General features: G+C 35.7%; 1 long non-coding RNA gene across 1 annotated transcript; it reads left to right on the plus strand.

Moving 5' to 3' along the window:
* Nucleotides 1-234: 234 nt before the first annotated feature.
* On the plus strand, nt 235-12,002 carry LOC126815564 (uncharacterized). The gene is made up of 9 exons (XR_007677978.2): nt 235-665; nt 912-1,080; nt 1,825-1,871; nt 6,025-6,048; nt 6,555-6,566; nt 8,548-9,078; nt 10,043-10,069; nt 11,257-11,301; nt 11,935-12,002. It is a non-coding gene; the product is annotated as an uncharacterized LOC126815564 (long non-coding RNA).
* Nucleotides 12,003-20,764: the final 8,762 nt, after the last annotated feature.

Consider the following 20,764-nt stretch of genomic DNA (forward strand, 5'->3'; position numbering starts at 1 on the left):
TGATCAATACCGACGTTTAATGACCATCTTTAACCCATTACTAATTATTCCTAAAAGTCTGACGACAAAAAACAGTGAAGAATTTGTAGATTGTGTTTATCAACAATCGCAGCAGTCAATGACCATTTTTACACACGATTCTAACTCGCTAGCAAAATCAGTTTTAAATCTAACTCAATGGCGTGGGTGTAACCGACGGACGGATGGATGTAGGCGTATAAAATGTGAGACATTCCAGATGTTCTAACTTACTAGCAAAATCAGTTTTAAATCTAACTCAATGGCGTGGGTGTAACCGACGGACGGGGGATGTAGGCGTATAAAATGTGAGACATTCCAGATGTTCCGGCAAGGATAAGTTAACCGCTTACCATTTTAGCCAAATGAAGGAATTTTTCGAACTCGTAGTTGGTACTATGTTTGAACTTATGATTCAACTGAAGCAAGGGTTCGTGTAATTAAGTAATCTGAAATCATAGGTGTGTGCGTTTCATGCATTGGAAAACGAATTTTACAGGTACACAACACTAAAGGAAAAACATTAGTCAACACGAACATTAGGACATGACAATTACACGTCATCACTAAATCCATATATCAGACTCTTAGCTTCCTGGTCTTACAACAAGAAAACCATCGGAGCATCATCTGCTATTACACAACAGGTAATCATTGACGCAATTCTCAATGTCCGCGTAGTTCCACGATCCTAAACGAATTACGGTGGGTAAAATAATGTTCAAATAATTTATATGTAAGTGACATATTCCTATAGTTCGTGGTAGTTTGACCAACATAGTCATGACGTCGCTTTTGACAGGTTTGCTATGAATTAGGCTTCTTTCTTCTTCAACTGCTTTTTATATATTCGGCATTTACGTGGTCATAATGATGTCCATATTTTCTTAAAGCTATCAGTCAAAAGTTGTATAAATGCCACAGGCAAATTGGGTGACATTTTAAGACAAAGAGGTTGATGACGATGATGAAGATGGCATATATAGTTCATGATAACACGTCCAGTTTCTTAGCTACAGTAGATCATAGGAGTTAAGGAGGACGGGTGCTCTAGAGTTAAAGGTAAATATAAGTTCTGAAAATTTTATCTATTAGATAATTATCACATTATATTTTAATGGCTACTTATTTCGGAACCATAACGACCATTTATATGAAATATAATCACTAGTTTATCATACATATAGCCCGACAAGTGTTTTGTAATTATTTACATAGGATTGCAAATATTCGTGTATTCTACATTTAGTGCGGCGTTTCGACAAATGATAGTAAATTAAAGGGTAACATTTACAGTAATGGAACATAGTCACTGGCTTATTTTCCATACAGCGCGATTTTTCGACAAATGCTCTATCATTGTTTTCAAACTCAGATGATAGTTATATATCAAGTTTTAATTTATAATCATTTGTGCTTGAAACAACAAGAGAAAACTTGTCGAAACGTTGCGATATATGGATAATAAACCAGTGTTTGTATTCTATATTGATGGTCGTTGTGTATTGAATGTTGTCAATCGCTAATTACTATTAAAGGATTATACGTATTACGAATTTCATAAATATACAGTTATTTGTGAAAAAAGAGTAACATGTTTTGGAATAAATGTGGTAAAGTGATATAATCCGATGGTTCTTTGGCTACAGTAGCCTATTTTTACTGCCAGGTGCTCTTCGTGATACAGTTTTATTCACAAATTCCTATTTCGGAAACATCCCTTAATGCATACTCAACAACCCTTATTGACATTTTATAATTGTTTTATTTGACCATATTGGTCTTACACTTATGGTTTTATTTCAGAATGTTGAGTAGCGCCGTCAAAATGTTGCAGCTTTCGTGTCTTGTTGGTATGTAGCAATATAATCGTTTATGCTATATCCGCAATGTATAATCTACAGTCTATACTTAATTAACAATTAAAGGATAATATTTGTGTCAGTCATTATCACATATGTTATAGCACTGGTTAAACACGTCCCCAACATAATTTTAACACAGTAATCATTGCTACGATAGATGCGTTATGAAGCTTTCAAGAAAGGGTAGTGCCGAACGCAAAGGGAAAACACGAGTTACCCTTCTATATAACTAACTGGAGTGACGAGTGATAACAGATACACTGGCGAATTTCTGATCATTAATAACTCTTTAATGATATACACTAAATTTGCATGTATGGATAAATAACAATGATGTATGCTAAATGTACATGCATCAACCTAAAAGTTATATTCTAAGGTAAACATTCATAATAATTCTTTTATCTAAATGTACATGTATGAATACATAACAATTTTACTCTAAACTAAATGTACACATGTAAATAGGTAACGAAGGGAATTGACGCAATGACAGATCTTATACCTAAAGCAAAGCGCACGCGTTAAACCAACCATTCGGTCATCCATAACAATTGTGTAATACGTCAAATGTACTTACATAACTATTGTGTTATACGCTAAATGTACATGTATACCTACATAACAATTGTGTTACTCTCTAAATGTACATGAATAACTGCGTCACAAATATACATATACGCTAAACACAAATGCATGACTACATAACAGTTATGTTATTCCCATCGTCCTGAACGTGTAATCGAAAAACGATTCGAACCGCCCGTTTAAAGGTATATTTCGAAATGTCCATATATTTTTATGACATTAATTAAATATAAGCTAAAATAAATGTAGATTTAAGAAATATTGCCTCTCCATTTATGTATGACTCTGATAAGTTAGTTTTTGTTACGTGTGAAATTGGATAATTAATGATGTCAACTTTCTCGTGTAGACAGCTGACATAACGGAACACGTTAAGTTATCCGTCAAAACATAGACATTTATTTATAATGAACATTATTACCCAATATATAAAGCTACGTGCTTATATGTAGCTTTCACAGTGACATAACAATTAGGTGTCTTGTCGCCTGACAAACATGGTTAAAACTGAATCTGTCTTCCGGGAAACATGGTATCTCGAGATAATAATAATTTGTTACCAGACATTTCTATTTTGGTTTGTTCACTAATGTCCTTTGTACATAGCTAAGCATAAAAAGTTTGTATCAGTTTTTCTAAACGTATTAATTAGTGACCTTTCGCTTTAAAACCTAAATAGTTTATACCCAAGTTCTTAATAGTAAAGGGCTCAGTTTCGAACCCTGAGTGAAACTCAAAATGCAATTTTACCGCGTTCCTTAATGTTTCTTGATTTAGTGTTAATCTGAATCCTGTGCATTAAAAGTTTATTCAGTCAAATACCAATTATATCAGGATATTCTAGGAAATATTTAATTTTCAGATGGGTAAGGTAATTAATTATGTATGCATAGAATAATGCATGCATAATGTTTTGTGCAATAAATACCGTAATATCTGGATATAGAAAACAGCAAATAATAAGTGTTTTACACCTTTATGAGACGTGTAATAATTGAGTGGTGAAATCGTAAAAAATCTGACTAACAGTGCTTAAAATAATCGACGATGTAAGACAAAGGCGTCACGCTTTAACCATAAATGTAAATGTATGACAGTATTCTTGTTTAAAAACAAGAATACTGTCATACATTTACATTTACGTTCAAAAATAATATTTAATGTCAAATTTCCGCTTTTCATCATTCTTATCTTAACATGTACGTAGTATGCCACCGAAGTCTATTTATTTTTGTATAACGCACATCTAAGTAATAAATGTCCACCCATTAAATTACTTTAAGTTCTGTAATCACATTTATGCGGGAAGGTGTTGACAGATCTTGTAGCGAATTGGCCATCGCAACGGGACGTCTTTCTTTTTTTCTAATTTCATGATTTATATTCCTATCTGATTCTAAATACGTCTTTGAATTAGAATAAAATGAATCCTTTTTCCATACATAATTGACAAGCTCCTTATTATGCGCTACGAATCATGTCAACATATGTCGTAATAAATCGATCAAATAGTCAGTAATTGAGAAAATAGAAGCCTTAAATCATATCTTATATCCAATGTATATAATACCATAATAACACAGAGATGCACAATTTATCAGAATGATAACTATATTTCGGGTGGGAGGGGGCGAATATTCTAACGCGTTCTGCTTTACATCATAGGGTCCGTGATTAAGTCAATTGTACGTGACAAGGATCGCCTGTCTATCCGCGTTGGTTATCTCCGGGTCCCCCGGATTCCTGTCACCGCTAATTAATCCAATCTGTAAGGACAGAGTCATTCGAACTGCTTTTATTGTCCAATTAAGGTCAAATAACCTTTTACCCCACAGGCCCGTAACCCAGCATTCTTCAACGAAATAATAATCTTAATGGCATTTATGGCCATTTTCGTTTTTGAAATTTAATCCATCCCCCAGAAATGTACTCAAATTGACTACTTAACCCTTTAATCAAGAGATCACAATTAAAATATCGACGGTAAAAATCTCCCTGAATAACAAGCCACCTCTTTAAATCTGACAATGCTTAAGTATTTTACCGTGACAGCTTGTCTTACACTATGTTCACTTACTGTAACAGTAGTTCAACAATTCCTATTTTATGCGCTCACATTTATGTCGTCACCCAGTCCGTCGATCTGTCGCAAACACTGGGCTTGTGAACGCGATACAGGCTACAGTATTTTGCGGATTCTTTTCAAATTTGGTGTAAGCATCACGGTCATGAAAAAACGAACCCTATCAACATTCAACATTCTACGACCCTTCGTGCCAGGGCATACATCCCCTTTTCCCGAAAACCTTGTGAACGCGATATAGGCTATAGCTTTTAACAGATTGTTTTTAAATTTGGTGGGATACATTGACGTTATGATTGGAGGAACCCTATTGAATTTCAGCCTCTTTCGGTTCCAGTTCCAGAGTTATCGCCCGTTTGCAGAAAATCTTGGTGTGAAACATTTTTATCATGAGAGGACAAACCCTATTGATACTCAGTGTTCTACGACTTTGCGTTACGGAGTTAACCCCTTTGGCAAAAGACGCGATGGAGGGGGGGGGGGCTAAAATTTTTTAACGATTTTTTTTCTAATTTGGTTGTAAGCATTGGGGTCACGAGACGATAAACCCTATCTATTTTTAGCTTTTCGCGACTTTCCATTCATGAATATCATCCCTTTGCCTTGTGAAATCGATAGAGGCTGTAGTGTCGAACTCTGAGTGGATGAACTATATTGATTTTCAGCACTCCTCGACTTTTCGTTCCGGAGTTACCGCTTTTCAGAAAACGTTTTGAACGCAATAGAGGCTGTACTATTTAACAGATTTTTTTACGCCCACATTTTCATCTGGAAGTATAATGTCGTCACCCCTGCCCACCCGTTCACAATTTGTTTGTGGACAGTCTACAGGTCACAATTTTTATCCAATTTTTACGAAATTTGAAATATTATATTTATAGTTTTATCTCCCAAAAATCTCGGTTCCTGTCGATGTTGGCATATATGGGATCGTAACTTCATGGAATATAGCCTTTGATTGTACCAAAAATCACGCTTTTAGGTTGTGGACACTCTACAGATGATATTTTTAGCCGACTGTGATGAAACTTGAAATGTATATATGTTTAGAACCCAAAGATCTCTGAATTGTGGCCCCTGATTATACGAAAAAATCGCGAATTTAGCTTATGGACCCTTGGAATATATCACTGTTACACCCTAATGATGGTTGAATTCAAATTTCGCAAAAATCGGACCAAAATTTGCGTACAAAAGGGTCGCTCCCGTTACGCAATTAGTGTTAAAGTATGTAATATTAAGGTTGAGGAACATATAGACGACTCTTGAGGTCACAATGATGATGCGATTTTGATGAAACTTGAAACACGTGTTTATACCTAAAAAATCTCGACCCTTTTCCAGAAACCCCATGAACCCGATAGAGACAATAGTTTTTAACATAATTATCACAAAGATATAGAAGCATTTGAGTCATGAGGGGACAAACCCTATCGACATATTAATATTATTTATGTTCATATATTTCAGGTTTCCTGGCCGTTCTATGTCAAGGTTTGTACATATCTTATTTTCTGAGATTAATTCATACTATGTTAATAAAGGGAATCCATAGATAATGATGTTGGGATCATTTAATATGTAAAGCTAGAAAATAAATTTTATCTAATGTACGACACAAAATGACCATAGTATTGTGCTGGCAGGACGTTTAACATATATACTGAAACCTTGCCCGTATTCCCATCTAGCGTTACAGTTGTCTTTACTTGTACACGTATTCCTTAGGCTACTATAACATTGGGGTATACAATATACGTTTTCGGTATACGGTATACGGGCACGGCGGTTTACACGGTATACTATACGTAGATATACCATATACCGTATACCGAATAACGTATATCGTATACTCCAATGTAATAGAAGCCTTATAAAGGAATAGATTATAGCGCTTCTGATTTATTTGTAAGTCAGCACAGGTAGAACTTTCTGCTGCATATTTGTAATTTAACTGACATTTTATAACTCTCTTTCTTCTATATTTCCACATATTTTAGGTCAAGATCTATGTAAGTATTTTACTATTTAGCCTTTAAATATCATCCTTCTTCCCATCTATTCAACAGTTTCATAATGATAAAATAATTTTAAAACTTCCCCATTCATCCTAACATTCAATATATGACGGTTGTACGTATAGTGTCGTGAGTCATGTTCGTCAGTCTGTCATTTATCAACAATCTAAATTGTAGATCCGATTTTAATTAATTATAATTGCCATATTTCTAACTTTTTATCCGTTTTTATTTTATATTTAGTTGATGTCGGACCTCTCACTTATTTAGGAATTATTTTACTTGAGTGTGTAGCGTTTGTTGCAAAGTACATTTTGCCTGGTATTTCGCTTTATAATATAATATGTTATCCCGGATTATTTTGTCTTTAAACCCAAATTCGTCAATTGCTATAGGGTCTACATTATAATCCTTGAGTAGCATTTAGTGATTGAGCACATTAAAAAACACAACACAATTTATATGGAATACAATCACTGGTTTATACACATATGGCACGACGTTTCGACAAGTATTCTCTTATCGTTATCAAGAAACGTCATGCTATATGTGTATAAACCAGTGATTGTATTCCATATAAATTGTGTTGTGTTTTTTAGTGTCTACATTATCCATTCAACTGTTGTGTAACTCGTTATATTTTATTTGCAATCTATGAAGTCTTGGGTGAGTTTAAAGTTCATTAAAATTTGTCAGTTTTTCGCAGAGTGATTGTCCCCGGGTAGCCAAAATGAGTACAAAATACGCTTATCTTTGCTTATGAGTCATTTTTAAACGTGATTTTATGTCCTTAACATTTCGGATGAGTATGATTTGAAACAGCATTCCTCAATTATTTGTTGAATCATTGTCCTTGCCTTGAAAAAAAAAAATGTCCGATTTTGATGAAACTTGAAATGCATGTTTATAATCCAAAGATCGTGGTTCCTGTTGATATTTGCTCATATCGGACTGTAACGTCCTGGATTATGGCCCCTGATTGCACAAAAAATCACGTTTTTAACTTATGGAGTCTCTAGCGGTCACAAGCAAATAGTGTAAAAGTATGTCATACCAAGGTTGTGGACCCTATAGAAGTCACAATTATTATGCGATTTTGATGAAACTTATGTCCCAAAGATCTTGGCTGCTTTCGCTATTTGCGCATATCAGACCGTATCTTCTCTAGAGGTCGGATTTTAAAAACCGTTTAAATATATCACTATTCCACCATAATGAAGGGGAAAATCGAAACGAACTGTCCGACAAAATGGAAGCTAGAGGTCACAATTTTTATCCGATTTTGACGAAACTCAAAATATATCGTAATATCCCAAAGATATTTGCGCATTTAAGACCGTAACTTTTTGGATTATGACCCCTAATTGTATGAAATATCGCTTTTGTTTTTAGCTTGTTCTCTAACCGTCTCTTACAAAATGTGGGCGTATCTTGTCTGGCAACCGCTCGTTGATTTTTTCTTCAACTTCATCCCTGTTCTTATTCAAATACTTATAAACATCTTAAATTTGAATAATTATTTACAAGGAAAGACAAAAAACTATAATATTATAAAATAAATCATCAGTTGAGAGCAATAGTAAATGTGTAAACTGTTTTTAGCTATGCCATCTTCCGGATCTGAATTGTGATGTCAATCGTTGTCATAAACAGTTAACTGAGCATAAGAATTTATAAATTAAGTCAGTATAAACAAATACAAAACTATTGTGTGCTATGACCTATTTCATTTTTTTTAATGTGTTATTTTATCGTATCTTGCGATGTTTTACGGTCCATGACTTTTATATACGATGTGTGTTAGTAAAGAACATTTTAATTGAGCTACAGAAACTAGAAAAAAACATGGTCAAAAGCCAATATAATTGCTTCATTCAAACACGTGTATTTTTAGAAATATCTGGGGATCAATATTACAATTCTGAAATTCACATCACAATAGAGCAACTATTTCTATAATTATTTATATTTACAGGGAACCGGTTTCCATTCAGTCCAAATCCCAATACACAACCAACTCAAGTACCCCGAACTCAGCCACCAAATCTGGCCGCGATATGGGGACAATCTGCACGACAACCTTTCGCGCAATTCAGTCAGATGAGCATGCCAGGTCAAATGCCCAACCAAGCATTGCCAAACCAAGGCATGCCTATTCCAGGAAATCCTAACTTAGCAATGCCCAACCCAGGAATGTCTAATTCAGCAATGCCTAATCCAGGAATGCCCCGTTCGGGGACGCCTAATAGAGCAATGCCCCCCTCGGGAATTCCCAGCCCAGGAATGCCAAAACTATGGATGCCTAACGCAGGAATGACCGACCAAGCTACGGGGCCTAACCAGATGCCAGGCCCAGGAATGCAGAGATTAGGAATGCCAAACCCTGGAATGGCAAGTCAAGTAATGATGAATTCAATGAATTTGCGTATGCAAGGTCAAGGGAATCCCACTATGGCAGTGTGTGTACCCACATTCTACCAGCCCCAGTTGTGTACAGTGAACGGTGGTAAGTTTCTTATTTTTATCTTCTACATATTTGATTTAGAAACAGGAAGCAAAGAGACAATGCAGGATAACTGCACGACAAAACAAGGGCAGGAGAAACGATATAGTAACATGGTAGAGACTATGCATATTCCAAACTGATCAGCAGTAAATATTCGCCTGGCCGCTACTATCTCTGAAAGGGATGTGCTCTCAATATTAACTTATTTTCTTCTTCAAGTTAAATACTAAAATATTTTTGTTTAAATTATGAAGAAAAAACGTGTTGGAAGTATATATATAGATAAAACATATATATTTAGTGTGAATGAGTAAAAGGCACCAGTTCCGCACGGGTCAATTTGTGTTACAACGTCCGCTGTAGACAGTGCCAGTGTTAGGCTATAACATCGCACATAGACCTATGCTGCACGTGAACTTAACGGCCAGTCATCTTGTACGGTGAAACAGATTAGGCATATTCACAGAAGCTCAACTCTGAGTTCAACAGAGGTGGATGTGGGTGGGGGACGTTGGGGTTTGTCACCTTCTTAAATTAAACATAATAATAAAGTTCTGAAGTTGTTAAAAATGTTATGCAGATTGAAAGGTCAATATAGAGTAGTCTTACCACAAAGCATGTTATTTCGAAGACTATTAAATCTGACGGAAGTTATGGCTATCTTAAATTTATATCTATACTTAATGTTTATTTCATCCCTTTTTTCTGCTGGATCGTTAACCGAAGCCTGAACAATCCTTCTTTTCGGTCCACGAACATTGAGACCAGAATATTTCTGCCCCTTTTTCTTACATATAACAAAGCGACCGATGTACACATCCGTTATACAAGGATGCTATTAGTAACCAAACGACGGAATGTGGGATTGCACAATTAGATTGCACAATCATCATATAACTCGTGTATCTTATAGTTCGGAATGCAATAAAATACAGATGTAATTATATTATCGCATTTATTTCAGAAAACCAACATAAATACACGTTACAAGGTAAGTACATAATTATACACCAATATTCTTGTTTTTAGAATACATTTATGAAACATATCGTAGTGTTTATATATATACTAGCGGTTGATCTGGCGTAGCACGGTATAGTCATTAACCGGAAGTAGCATAACTCCGAAACCGACAGTGGTAGACGGCCACAAATCACTAATGATTTTCCCATTGACTTTAATGTTAATTCTTGTCTCTTATACCGGATCTAACTTTTTCCCAAATTTTCGTTGGGTAGAACGCTTTCTGCCACAAATGGAGCAACATGTGGCAAACTTTTGCCCAAAAGCATATATGAGGTTCACCATGAAAAACTTGAGATACACAAGCTGGAAGTAGAGACAAGTAAACATGCAATTTTCGGCCCTACATTTCAACCTAACCAACCTCTCAACTCTTGTATCCTTTCGCCTCAAAATCATGAATATTCACCAAAACCTAGCAGAAAATGTATTTTCAAACCCCTTTCTTCGATTCTACACCAAAAAGTCAACAAAATCGCCATGGAAAAGGGGTAACGGGAGAGAAAGACTAAAAATAACTTTCGCCCTACATTCGTCTGTGTTACTCCCCGGTCCGAGCTATCACTATACACCAAATATTGGCCCCGGGACAAACCCTGAACAGAAAGACAGCCACAAATATTAGTATATATATGCATATCAGTTCTCCATAGAATTCTCCAAATAATTTATAATAGTGGTATTAATATACATATGTATATGTATATATATAATATATATTACCATAACTCCTAAATGAATGAATGAATGAATGAATGAATGAAATGGAGTTTTATAGCACGTCAGCTCCAACTGGGCTATATTGACCAAAAAAATCCTAAAGGGAATCAAACTCAAATGACAGATTGGAAGAGAGACAGTAGTAGTATAGGTTAACGCCTGATGCAACAAGAAAGGCAGTAGTACTACACTACCTTGATCGTTTAATGTCTGTTGCAGAAAAACATTTACCTTCACAGCTGATAATCAGTCGCAAGTGTTGAAGAAACATGTCTTCATCTATACGCGTATGATCCAAAAAGGAATACGTTCATAAAACGTTAGACGAAATCGAGTAAACAATAAGTGGATTTTCTAAATGCTAAACTATCAAAATTATATTCGGGAGTTTTCAAGATCTTATGTAATATATTGTGCTTGAATTGTATTTTTCAGCTGTTATGGGAATGCTACGTGACAAAAACATAGAAAAGGTGCCAGGTACGTTTGATCTCTTTGTTTTAGGTGTCCACCAATGTGCAGATGTAACTGATTTTGTTTTTCTATAGTCAACAGTTTAAACCAAAAACAAAATTGCAATTCGTAATAATACTCCTGGTACATGGATTGTGTCTGTTAATACATTTTATTCACCAACTAAGTCGATTTCTCGATTATGGAACTGTTTGTAATCACCAGAAGGTTCACATAGCCAATACACTTTCCCAAATTAACAATTGGTGCTCAAAGTTTCGGGTGCTAATAGGGTTGTCTTGGATGCCTGAATATTTTAAAGGCTCAATGCGTTATTTAGCGATATAGGAATCCCTTTCAAACTACAATATTTTGAAAATTTAATCTTCATGCTACTCGAGCGTAACAAGACGCTACTATCTTTTATTGGCAGCGGAGAAACTAGATGGACCTAGTTTACAACGGATTGAATCGGGAGATTATCTAGAGTTGGTATTTCGATTTCTTTCTTAATTAAATGTTAAATAATTAATCTGAGTACATATTTAGCGAATATTGAGCCGTGCGATTTTTTTTTATTTTTAGGCGAAAATACAAATGACGCATCGAGCCTTTAAATTCATATATTTTATCCCCATGCAATTTAACTCTTATATTTAGAATGTATTCGCGGTATTCAGAAACTCAATTGCGGTGACTACAATGCAGCCCAAACTATCTGGAAGAAGGGATATTGTTATTGCAAAAGATACCACAATAATCTGAGCCGTTATGCTGGTATGCCACCTCTCAGATGTGTGTAAGTATATCTATATTGTCAATAAATAGTATAGTTACTAATGATTCATGGTGTCGTGAGGTAACCCGGTGGTTTGGTGCCATATCTTGTGTCCTTTGAGTCGCATCGGGTATGGTTAGATATAATTCTGTTACAAGGAGATAAATATCAATTATACACCTCTCTATTAAATCTTTGTGATATTAGGGGTTATTCAAGCATAATCTCGTTGTTCTCATCTTGCTTCCAATATATATTTTTTTTATCAAAAATTAATCATAAAAAGTTTATATGCCTTGATATTTACAGTCTGTCATGTTGAGTTGCCTATCTACAGGCCAATCTCATGCACTTTTGATCTTATTTTGACATAAGCCTGGATCGGCTTTATAATTAATTCCATGAAATAAAGAACCTTTTTTTCGTTAGATAATAATAATGAATATGCTGATAATAATGTAAAAAAATGTATTATCCTAGAAAAAAATAGCCTTCATTTTTTTGTCTCGTTTTTACGATTGGCCTTTAGCAACCCACAAAGATAGCACAAAGATATTCTAAATAGGTCCTGTCTATACCTTCTCCACTCGACCACAACGAATATTATATACTATGGACAAATTAGTGCTGATATACGGTGCCAAAGGTTGTATGGATTCATAGTATGTCTTACTATTGGTTGAGGGGAGAAATGAAGTTTGTATTTGAGATTATGCAGGATGCATTTCATCTGGTGGATTAAGACATGTCTCATAAGCCATTGCGTGAACGGCATTGTGTGAACAAGTAGCCAGTTACCACAATGGCGGTGGTTCTGTTTAGGAAATAATTATTTGTTGTTATCGAAACATAGACAGTTTAGACAGGAAGGATCGAGATAAGCCCCAGGTTTGGTAAGCACTGGAATAACGCCCCACCATTTCGTCATCCATGAATATCCTCACGCATGACAATGTTGTTGTTCCATTTACAGATTGAATGCTTGTGGTGCTTGTACTCAAGAATTTTATATTGGACGAAACCGGTTCGTGGACTGTGATTAAAGTATATTGAAAGATATTATTTAACTTTTGTTTTAAGCATTATTGATTTTCGAACAGTGTTGGAAAAGACTGGGTCTGTTTCTGGAAATACTTTGATTTTATTGTTATTATAATTTTTTATGAATTCCGAAAATGGAATCGAAGATTTCCCTTTTGGTATCATACAATTTTGGCAAACAGGCCTCGGATTCACAATGAAAAGTTACATTCGGAAGGTTAATAGGACTAAAATACATGAATTTACTTTACAAAGTAACTTTACACTCACGTGCCACAAAATCAAATCTACTGGATTGCAATTTCGTTTCCTTTATTGTACAATAGGGTACATCAAAAATAAAATGAACCGCATTAATTTTAAGCAGGTGGAAAATTATAAAATTTGTACCCCAGCTATATTATTAGAATTTTATTTAAACATGAATTTGAAGTAGAATTCTCGATCATATTTCAAGAAGTGTAATAGGTCCGTATTTTAAAAGTAAAACTGCATTGCAATCTGATATTTGTTAATAGTTTATAATGTAATTGTAAATGAAATATTGTTAGTTATTATAAATATTTATAATATAATAAATATAATGCCAATAAAAAAGAGAGAAAATGGTGTTTTGTTGTCTTGTTTTGTTTTCGGGCGAAGCGGGTGTTTTTTCTTTGCCAGCAAAACAAAAAATAACTGCAGCGGAAGAGTTCTCGTTTGATCCTAAATTCAATCCACATTTTGCTTAAATTCGATAAGGAACTATGGGTTAATGTAAATTATGTTATGACATCTTTATGGTGCTATACACTTTGATTAATCTATCGTTTATTTACACGTGTATGACAAAGGAAGAGTTTATGACCCGAAAGACAATTCAACAAAATGAGATAAGACTTGTCAAAAAGAGTATATAAGTGTAAGATAGCAGTACCATTATGTATTGCGTTTGGTATATATTCATCGTATCATCTTCGATCATAAACTTGACTTCGTGTTCGACATAAACGACTAAATCAAGTTTGCACACATTAGCACCCGGCGCCCGGAGTTTTGCATTTAGAACGGTTGGTATATATGTATGTTACACACCTGCCTCTACCCCGCCCTGCCAAATTTGGAGATCATTTTTAATCATAACCCTGGATTTTTATTGGTTCACGGACTTTGCACACCTTTGTTAATACATATGGTTGTTGGTGGTGGTGTATACCAGTTTATTTGGGGCGGGTGTATCTATATTTTGTTCAACTCAACTTTCATTCGCCTGTTGCCGGCGCTCAAGATAAAATATATTACATTCAAAACAGTATTAATCATTTCCACAAACTACGGACCTTTCTAAATCCAACATGTACCCATCTCAATCATCTGGCGTGTTTCAGTCCTGAAAATTAATCATTTGTATAAATCTACTTTTCTGTATATCTAATGATCTCAGACTAATAATCCGCTCCCATTGACTTCAATGTTAAATCCTATGATCTTAATCTACATAACCACAAAGAACCCGAACATGTCACAATCACATTAACTATGTTAATATATCAAATACGGGAAACTACAACATCTATGATAGTACATTATGAGTTATTATAATATTTACAAGTCTAGAACTCAAAGCTAACGGCTGAAACACTACATTATCTCCATCCCAGCCTCTAAGCCGAGGGGGGTTGGTTGGATGGCCGAATGGTTAGCACGTGGTTTGTCATTGAGTCAACTGGCGTGGTTTCGATTCCTCGGTTGTACGTGACAAGGAGTAGGGTCGCCTGTCCAACCTCGTGTGTTTTCTCCGGATCCCCCGGTTTCCTCCCACCGCTAAAGACCCATACGCGCAAGTGAATTGTGGAAATAAAATTAAACCATATGTTAGTCTCGAAATGACCTAGTTTGTGTCGAGTGGACGTTAAACCCCATTTCACTCTCTCTCCTTCTAAGCCGAGGCAGCTAAACGTACAGCTAGGAACGCCGGATGATATCTAAAGGCAAAACCCGCTCCTTCATATATAGAAAGTATAGATACGTCAGCTTTTAGGGCGGGACAATTAACATTTTTGGATAAGCGTTTCGTATGGGCACCGTTTTAGGTCAACATTATAATATTTAATTTGCCTAATCTGTTTACGAGATGACTGGACGATAATGCCCTACTTTCAGCAATTGATCGTGACAGGAAATGTCTGTGAGTTAGTCTAAGAAACTTGAATCTTGCAAAATTCCTACTTAGCATATTTCTCGTTGTCACTCATTTTTTAACCACTGCAATATATTAAACAGATCACCTTTCCTAGAATTTAAATAACCTCCATAGTATTGCCATGGACCGTGTATAGATGAACGGGCAACGTCCACGAAGCCTTTAAAATTATGTGCCGCGGCAAAAAATAGACCGGACAATCATGACTAAAATAAAATTACCTCCCCTCGCGCAATTACCAGTATTAAGTTTAAAAGCAAAGAAATGAAATGAAATGGGGTTTAACGTCCTACTGTTCTGCTCTGAACTGGGCTAATGAAGACGGGTATACGCCATACAGTGTGCTATGATGGAATTTTGCCCGGACATCGGCATTTGACCTACTCTTGTATCGAATTCCAACTGTCAAGGGATTTTTTACGTGCACACCAATGTGTACACGGGACCTCGGTTTATCGTCCCATCCGAACGACTAGGCAGCTGTCCTTGTCAGGCCCTCCGTCCTGCATCACTGACAAGGGAGAACCAAGCCGGAAAATCTGGATGAACTTTCTCGGCCAATGCAGGGATCGAACACCCGACCTCCAGGCTAGTGAGCCAGCGTCTTACCCACTTAGCCACGTGATCCCCCTAAAAGCAAAGAAACAGAAATCAATTCATAATGTCTTTATTAACCTTGCTACTTTTTTTTGCAACCCATACATAGATAGACTACTAACTGATGATTGGGGGTGTAAATGTATCAACACATCGTCTTTGTTTACTTCGGACGCGCCCATCTGAATCCGAAAAAAACATGTCGAGTTTTCGTTGAAAACAAACCTACTGAAACACTTTTTTAAATTTTACTGCTGCACAATTAATCATCATTCCGGACAGTATTATACCTGAACTGTATTTTCATAATTTTAAAATCCTCCATACACGCGGGAATTAGGAGTATTATGCAAAACCATAATGCTTACAAAACTACGAAAAATGTTAAAATCGATCATTTCACAATTTTCAACTGCTGCATTTGGAAATTTCAAAGTTCTAAACTAGAGAAATTCGTCACTACCGGATAGGAATACTTATCGGGTTGGAAAATTACCATGTAACTATAAAAATACCTTAAATCCTAAGGAGAAGTTCGAGAAATTAATCTGTATAAAATCCCGCAATGTGAAAATCACATCGCTTGATTTGCGAGCGGCAGAGAATCCAACCAACAGGAATCGTTGCCTGTGCATCTATATACGGTCCATGGTGTTGCATTGCAGCCTAGACCTACCAGCAGTCAACAAACGATTTCATGCAAAAGACTGAGAGGGAGGGGGTGCTTTATTAAAAAAAAAACAATTACATCATGAGATTAGGGGAGATATAACGGCGAGAGTACCCTCATTGAAACGTTGCAGTTAATTAACCTAATGAATTTTATCCATAAAGCTGTCTCTTATTATCCTAAACATGAAAACTTATCCATTAAAAAATTCTGAAAAAAATAACATGACATAATACTGACCTTGTTAAAGATATATTTTCTTGACAGTCGGTTTGTACCTAAATAGCACCAAAATACAATGCAGTTACTTTGTCTCGCCCTGAAATAGGGTGGGGGTGTATGTCCTGGCAATCTACACATTTTAACGTAGCAGCCATTATATTCTACAGGTATAACTTTCTTGGTTGATTGGGTGACAAAATTCGCTCGATGTACCTTTAGGCAGCGTTACATTAAATTGAGCAAAAACTAGTGCAAGTGCCACTGTATGTGCACGGAGGAAAGGGTGGCGATAGATTTCCATATCGAGAGCTGACCCCCACCGCACCTCAGTTCTACGGGTCTAGATTGTCTCAATGTTTAGCTTCATGCATAAATGTATTGTTGGGCGGAGCTTGCTGGTAGTATAAATTAGTTGAAATCGGTGTGTAAATCTGACGTCTTGCCTAGAACACCATCTTACACAAATGTCACATATAAACCTGTCTCTGTGATTTATATAGATGTTGATAAACTGAATATACCGCTATTCAACACTTTAAATGGCAAAATACGATATAGCTATATTTATATTATATTCAAGGGCCTCTTTGTCATAAATAATGTGTCTCATATCCCAGTATAGAAAACATCTTCAAAGTTAACAACACAGTAATATATGATATTATATGTAAATGATTTCGGTAACATACGCAAGCGGGTAGTGCAGCAGAATAAAAATACAACCTTTAGAAAAACAGAAAGTGTTCTTTGCCCTATGCAAAATCTTTTCTATTATCTAAAGTATTTTCGAGGTCATATAATAATTCTTTTCATCGACATTCCTTACACATTGGGAATCTTGTCGAGGTCTGTGCTGGACATTTCAGAAAGCATACCAAGGGATCGAACCCAACTTTCTGTCATGCAGGTTTTTAACCCCCACACTAGCCACTAGTCAAAAAGCTCAGATCATATCTAGTCAGCACCTATCTGTCACCTTGTTCTTATGTAAATAAACGTGAAAATTGACGACCTTAGGTATATCAAAATTATGCTGAAATCCTTCAAGTGATTTAAACGATGGATGTACTTGGTTTCTTCCTATTAGCATGGACAACTAATTCATTGTATATATTATATAATATTCATATTTTCTCATTCTATTTTAACTATGTATTCTTGAAAAAGACTTATGAAATCTTGTTGAAACGTTGCAGTGTAATAACCAATAGTAATTGTTATTCCGTAAAAAGTGTGTTATATGATTAGGATTTACGATAATTACTGTTAAGAGTAAAGGCCCTTGAAATGTGTAACGTGTTATGGACGTCACATTCGTTGAAACAAATATCATGATATTGCTTGTTTATTCACAAGGTTTAGCATACTGGCTGAGTCCTATAGATGAATCATTATCTTTTCGCACTATGCCACTATATCATATAAAGGTGGAAAGAAAACATGAATCGTTTTTTCTACACCTTAGATCAGAACATCAACAATCTTTACCCCCCCCCCCCCGCCAAAAAAAAAAGAAATCCCTGCAGTATTAAAGTAAAGGGCACGAACCCGGTATTACGCAAATCAATTAATTATATATTTTTCAAATTATAAATAGGAGGGGGAGGGGTCTTAAATGGATAGAAACACAAAATTAAAAAGTCCTTGTATCTCAGAAAGTCTAGTTTTTAAAAAATTGCTGTCGTGAGAAGAGATGGGGGCCATCTTACCCCTTGTCATAATGATAACAAGATAGTATAATGTTTTGTAATGCGGTTCTACCCGATTTTACATCTGTTATGCACACAAAGGCTAAAACTTTTCAATTTAATTAAACGGAAGCAGGATAAATACATGTACTTTTTAAAATTATCTAAATCATACTTAGTATGTTCGACTACAGTCGTTGATTCAGGACTTACTTAAATTGTTAGTTGAAACTGGAATCTGTATTCAATCAATTCAATGATTTATTTTTCGTTATGAAACATATTCACTAAGAGTGTTGGTAGGCCTGATCAAGTAGTATCCCTCAATCCTCAATGCCATGTTTTATAGTTATTGTTGCCAATCTAATCGTATTTCAGAAATAAATTGAAAGAAGATTTCCCACCCATTGCTCAGAGCAGTTTTTTCCTACTGTATTATTGCCGCCATTTATTCCTCAATCCACTCTATCTTTTGTTTGCACGACCAGGACATAAGTGCACACAATTAAAGTATAGTTCAAACAAATATGTCTGAATATAGGCATTATTCGGCTACGGTAAAAATTTGGTCTTACAAATCGACTCGATGAACATGATAAAATACTGCATCGACTCGATGAACATGATAAAATACTGCATGGAAATTCTTGCTATTAATATGAGTTGTTGAACAAATGTATAAAACACAACATAATTCTAATGGTTAACTGGCGTGGTTCGATTTCCCGGTTGTATATGTGACAAGGAGTAGGGTCACCTGTCGGGCACTTTCATTTCAATTTTCCCGAAATTCCAATTCAACCTTCATTATGGTGGAATGGTGATATATCTAAACGGTTTTTAAAATCGGAAAAAAATGTGACCTCTAGAGAATCCACAGGCTAAAAAAAAATCCAGGAAGTTACGTTCTGATATGTGTGATTATCAAAATGAATCAAGATCTTTATGTTAAAAACTGTGGCCTCTAGAGGATCCACAACCTTGATATACCGTATTTTGACACTATTTGCGTACAAGAGTTTTGGTCCGAAATTCGAACTCAACAATCGTACAATCAAGGGCCATAATTCAGGAAGTAGCTATCCGATATGCGCGAATATCGAAATAAACAAGATATTTGGGTTATAAACATGCATTTCAAATTTCATCAAAGTCGGATCAAAATTGTGATCTTTAGAGTGTCCACAAGCTAAAAACGTGATTTTTCGTACAACCAGGGGTCATGCCCATATCGAACCGAGATCTCTGGGAGATAGACCTATATTTCAAGTTTCGGACAAACAGGGGCGGCGGCATAATACGTCCACATTAATACGTCCACATGAAAAATTATACAAAGTAGTCCTCTTTTATTTAAGTGAAGAATCAAAACATTTTGCTGAGGTTCGGATTAAATAATGTTGATTCTTTTGGCATCTTTTACTATTCTATTCTATAAAGCTAGGACGACTTGCATTTTGGGGTTCAATCGGGTTAAGTGGACTCGCCAAATTTATTTTATAGACGTCCACCAAATACAGAAACAAGTATATGATCCATAATAATAACCCTTTACTGTTTGATAAACACAGTTATAAATTGTTACTCTGGCAGATTTACAATATTCATTGATAAAGATTGTTCAACATTAATCCGGGATTTGTAGATCGGAGTGGATGGGGCTATGCCGATGGAGTAGAAACTAGAATCCAAGCAGTTGAAAAACAAGTTTTAAAACGGGAAAAGGACAAGGCAAAATGTCTTCATCGTATCGATTATCAGATTTGAATGGTGGTGAGAATTATTCCTCGAAAAGTGGAAAAGTTGATGGCGGTTTTTTTGTAAGCACAGGCACCGGGTTTATATTGGTTTTGGTTGCTATTTTAATTTCTGTTGGTGTTGGTTTAATAGTTCATTTAGCTGCACCAGGTGAGGTTATCTGTCACTGTCACAGTGATAGTGATCATGGTGGCGTCACGGACGGACAAGGTGGAGTTCAACCTACGACCAGTCCGACTCCTTCATTGGACAATAGTACCATAATGGCTATGTGTGTAGAATGGGCATCAACAGGGAACACAGACATATGTAAGTATATTATGGTTCGTAACCGAAACGTTGATTAAAATAATCACTGTTTAGGCCTTAAGAATCACAACAGAGAAATAAAGAAAATGGAGATTAACGTCCACTCGACACAAACTAGGTCATTTCGGGACTAAAATAATGTTCCAATTTATTTCAATAATTCGATTGGGCGTGGGGATTTTTAGCAGTGGGTGGAAACCAGAGGGCACGTAGAAAACCCACGAGGTTAGAAAAGTGACGCTACT

Source organism: Patella vulgata, chromosome 3 (genome assembly GCF_932274485.2).
Source record: "Patella vulgata chromosome 3, xgPatVulg1.2, whole genome shotgun sequence".
NCBI classification, from domain to species: Eukaryota; Metazoa; Mollusca; class Gastropoda; family Patellidae; genus Patella; species Patella vulgata.